The sequence below is a fragment of the Citrus clementina genome, unplaced genomic scaffold (genome assembly GCF_000493195.1).
Source record: "Citrus clementina cultivar Clemenules unplaced genomic scaffold, Citrus_clementina_v1.0 scaffold_5, whole genome shotgun sequence".
Taxonomy (NCBI): domain Eukaryota; kingdom Viridiplantae; phylum Streptophyta; class Magnoliopsida; order Sapindales; family Rutaceae; genus Citrus; species Citrus x clementina.
The window spans coordinates 5,344,394-5,349,284 of record NW_006262201.1 but is presented as its reverse complement, the minus strand read 5'-3'; the positions used below and the strand labels follow the sequence as shown (position 1 = coordinate 5,349,284).

Here is a 4,891-nt window from a genome sequence, read left to right as displayed (position 1 = left end):
CTGATCATGCCCATGTTGAGATTGGTTGTCTCCCTGATCAATTTGAGGATTAAGTTCGCCCAAAACATTTTCGCCTTCATTCTCATCCATGATTGGTGGTGGAGATTGAGATCAATGAATTAACCTGTCACTTGAAGATCGAGACCAATCTCTCATGCAAGGGTTATGTTATAAAGATAATATTTACACAAATTGATAACAAAATAAAATAAAATAAATAAATAAGCAAATAATATAAGTATACAAAAGAAAATTAAATAACAAAAATGGTGGTTGAACCCACCAACAAAGTAAAAAATAAATAAATAAATAAATGCAAAATAAAAAAATGGTGGTTGAACCCACCAATTAAAAAAATAAAAAATGCAAAATTAAATAAATACTAAAAATTAAATAACTGAAAATAAAAGTTAAGAGTTAGTAGTTAGTTTGGTCGTTAAACCCACCAATAAAGCAAAAACAAATAAATAAATACGAAATAAAATAAATGCAGAAAATTAAATAACTGAAATTAAATAAAAGTTAGGAGTTAGCAGTTAGTAAGTTAAGAGTTAGTAATTAAAGTTAGTAGTTAAAGTTAGTTTGGTTCAAAATAAGTCCAAATATGTCCAAAGTATGTCCAAATATGTCCAAGTCTTGATTATGTTGAGGAATTTCGTCTAGGGATTTTATTGCAAATTATTTTTAATTTTATGGTCAAACTGTAATTTTTAAAAGTTTAGAATTAGCAATTTGGGATGAAAGTGAAACAGTTGAAAGATGTTGGGGTCCGAACGTAATTACCAGAAGATTGGGCTAGAAACGGAAATTGTTGGGGTGAAACGAGAATTATGAAAGATATGGGGACAAAAGAGAATTTAAGAAAAGGAAAAGGGGGCAAACGAAATTTTACATATAAGAGAAAAATAAAAAACGGAAAAACAAACCAAATAAAAAACTTTTCCCCGGCAACGGCGCCAAAAACTTGACACAACTTAAAAGTAATTTTTAACTCCCAAGTATAAGAGTGTCTTGTTGTATTATAACTCGGTGAGTCCGAGGTCGATCCACAGAAAAAAGATTTAATTAGTATATTTTATTTTATCTAAAAATTGAAATTAAAACTTGAATATAAACAACTTAATTTAAATGAAACTATGGAATTGAACTAGTTAGGGTTATGGATCCACTCTTAGAAATAAATAAAACTTAATAAATTCTTTTTGCCAATTTGTTTTAGATTTATTACCCAAAAGATTAATTATACAAATTATTATTATTTTCCCTTTAATTTTATGATGGATTAAGTATTTATTGTGCCAAAATTTAATTTGTCTACAATAAGTCAAAATACCATTTCTCCATGCCTTATATTAAGATCTTAAGAATTTATTGTGCCAAATTCATTTGTTTGTCTACAATAAATCAAATTTTCAAAATATAAAACATGTATAAAATTAAATAAAAAATAATTTAATTTATAAAATTAAACATAGAATTTGATTAAATCATATTTATTTCTTAAGAGTTTCACCTTCCCCTAACTAATATTATTTAGTTAAGCATAATTAAAATAAAAAGAAGTAGTAAAATTGAATTACTTATAATTAAAAGAAATAAAAACAACTAAAATTGGAAATAAAACTAATTTTATTAATGAAAATAATTATACAAAATATTAAAAACACACCTGGAAATCAAGATTACAAGGAGATTGAGAGAATTTGAGAAGAAGAGAGTTGTAGAGAGATCATTAAAACATAAAAATGAGGTCCTATTTATAGAAAAATAAATTCATAATCCAGTGCTTTGCGGTCCATCATAGGCTTTATGCATGTGCTCCTCACAACCCTTAGATCAAGATCCAATGGCTGGTCAAACTTCAAAAGTCAACATCACACATGGCATCATTTGACTCGTCCGATTTGCCCAAAGAACGGTTGAGATTTGGCGGATTAATAGGTGGATCGGGTCGCCCCGAATACAAAGATTCAGATCCTCTAACTTGCTTCACCAACCATTGCCACGTGGCACAATCATGGCCATTGAATCATGAACGGTTGAGATTTAGTCAAGATTGCCAGTTATCTCATGCACTCATATCTATTGTAAGCTCATTTCATCATCCAATCAGTTCTCGGTCAACAGGAAAAGTCAACTTTTTTTACACAAGCCCAATTTTAAGCCGATCTTGACTGATCTTAAGGTTTTCGGACCTCCGGAATCCAAATTTGACTTCCGTTTATCTGTTTGGAGCCTCGAAGTACGTGAAATTAATAATTTTCCTAATAAACACATAAAAATACACAAAATTAAATATATTTAAAACATAATTCATAATTCATAATATATTACATAAACACAAATATAAATTATAACATAAGCATAAAATAACATATTATCGCTTGATAATTAAACAATTTTTAATACTAATCAGGTGACATCCCAATCGGAGTCTTAAAAGTCGTTCTGTATGCCCATAATGCATCATCAAGTCTTAATGACCAATCTTTCCTGTCTGGCCTCACCGTTTTTTCTAATATGTGCTTTATTTCTCGATTGGATATCTCAACTTGGCCACTGGTTTGTGGATGATATGGGGTCGCCACTTTGTGAGTGATTGAATACTTTGTCAAAAGAGCTTTGAATGCTTTGTTACAAAAGTGGGCACCACCATCACTGATTATTGCTCGAGGAAATCCAAAGCGTGAGACAATATTGCTTTTCAAAAATCCTATCACCACCTTGTGATCATTGGTTCTGCATGGAATTGCTTCTACCCATTTCGATACATAGTCAACAGCAACCAATATGTATTGATGGCCAAAAGAAGGGGGAAAGGGTCCCATGAAGTCGATATCCCATACATAAAAAATCTCAACCACTAAAATTGGATTTAATGGCATCATGTTCCTTCGTGTAATGCTCCCCATTCGTTGACACCTATCACATGAAGAACAAAAAGTGTAAGCATCTCGAAATATAGTTGGCCAATAAAAACCACATTGTAAAACTTTAGTTGCTGTTTTCTTAGCACTGAAATGGCCTCCACAAGCTTGTTCATGGCAGAATGAAAGAATATTCTGAATTTCATTTTCTGGGACACATCGTCTAACAATTTGATCAGCACAATACTTGAACAAATACGGGTCATCCCAAAAGAAATTTTTTATCTCTGCAAAGAATTTAGCCTTGTCTTGCTTGGTCCAATGCTCTGGAAGTTTGCCTGTAACAAGATAATTAACTATATCAGCATACCAAGGCAATACTTCCACACTCATTAATTGTTCATCTGGAAATGACTCATTCAATATTAATGGCTCTGTAATTGTGTCAAAATGGAGACGAGAGAGGTGGTCCGCCACAACATTTTCTATCCCTTTCTTATCTTTGAATTCCAAGTCAAATTCCTGTAAAAGTAACACCCAACGAATTAGTCTAGCTTTTGCATCTTTCTTTGTGAGAAGATATTTAAGAACAGCATGATCTGTGAATATAATTATTTTACAACCAATGAGATACGAAGGAAATTTTTCCAATGCAAACACTACTGCTAGCATTTCTTTTTCAGTAGTTGAATAGTTCAACTGTGCATCATTCAATGTCATACTAGCATAGTAAATGACATGAGGAATTCGATCAACCCTTTGTCCTAATACTGCTCCTACTGCATAATCAGCTGCATCACACATGAGTTCAAATGGTAAGCTCCAGTTCGGGGCCTGAATGATGGGTGATGATGTCAACAACTGCTTTAGTTTTTCAAACGCCATAAGACATGAATCAGTAAAGATAAAAGGTACATCCTTAGCAAGTAGATTGCATAAGGGTCTAGAAACTTTGCTAAAATCTTTAATGAAACGTCTATAGAAACCAGCATGCCCAAGGAAAGATCTTACTTCTCTGACTGTTTTGGGTGGAGGAAGATTAGAAATGAGATCCACCTTGGCTTTGTCAACCTCAATACCTTTGCTCGAAATGATGTAACCGAGAACAATATCTTGTTTTACCATAAAATGGTATTTCTCCCAATTTAAGACCAAGTTCTTCTCGATACATCTCTGCAGAACTAGTGTTAGATGATGTAAACATTGATCAAACGAATCACCAAAGACAGAAAAGTCATCCATAAAGACTTCAAGGAATCGTTCAACCATATCAGAAAAAATGCTCAACATGCATCGTTGAAATGTAGCAGATGCATTACATAATCCAAATGGCATTCTCCTATATGCAAATATGCCAAAAGGGCAAGTGAAAGTAGTTTTCTCCTGATCTTTTGGTGCTATGGGAATCTGATTATATCCTCTTAGTAGCCATCTAGAAAGCAATAAAATTCATGGCCTGCTAATCTATCAAGCATTTGATCAATAAATGGTAAAGGAAAATGGTCTTTACGTGTGACAGAATTCAACTTTCTATAATCAATGCATACACGCCATCCTGTAGTTACTCTAGTGGGTATCAATTCATTATCAACATTGGTAACTACTGTGACTCCTGATTTTTTGGGGACAACTTGCACAGGACTGACCCATGAACTATCAGAAATGGGGTAAATGATACATGCGTCTAATAGCTTAAGGACTTCTGTTCTAACAACTTCTTTCATGTTAGGATTTAACCGACGTTGCATCTCCCTAGTAGTTTTAGTATTTTCATCAAGGTGAATGTAATGCATGCAGTCTACTGGGTTTATACCTTTAATGTCTGCTATGGTCCATCATAATGCCCCTTTGTGCTCTTTCAAAACATCCAACAACTTACCTTTTTGTTCGTCATTGAGGGATGCTGAGATGATTACCGGTAGAGTACTTTCTTCTCCCAAAAATGCATATTCCAATGTGTTGGGTAATGGTTTGAGCTCGAGTTTCGGTGGTGATTCTGATGATGGGATGAGTTTCTTCTCTTA

General features: G+C 33.1%; 1 pseudogene; it reads right to left on the bottom strand.

Annotated features, from left to right (window-relative positions):
* LOC112097817 overlaps window positions 1-90 on the bottom strand; it is a 24,288-nt pseudogene extending 24,198 nt beyond the window's left edge.
* Window positions 91-4,891: the final 4,801 nt, after the last annotated feature.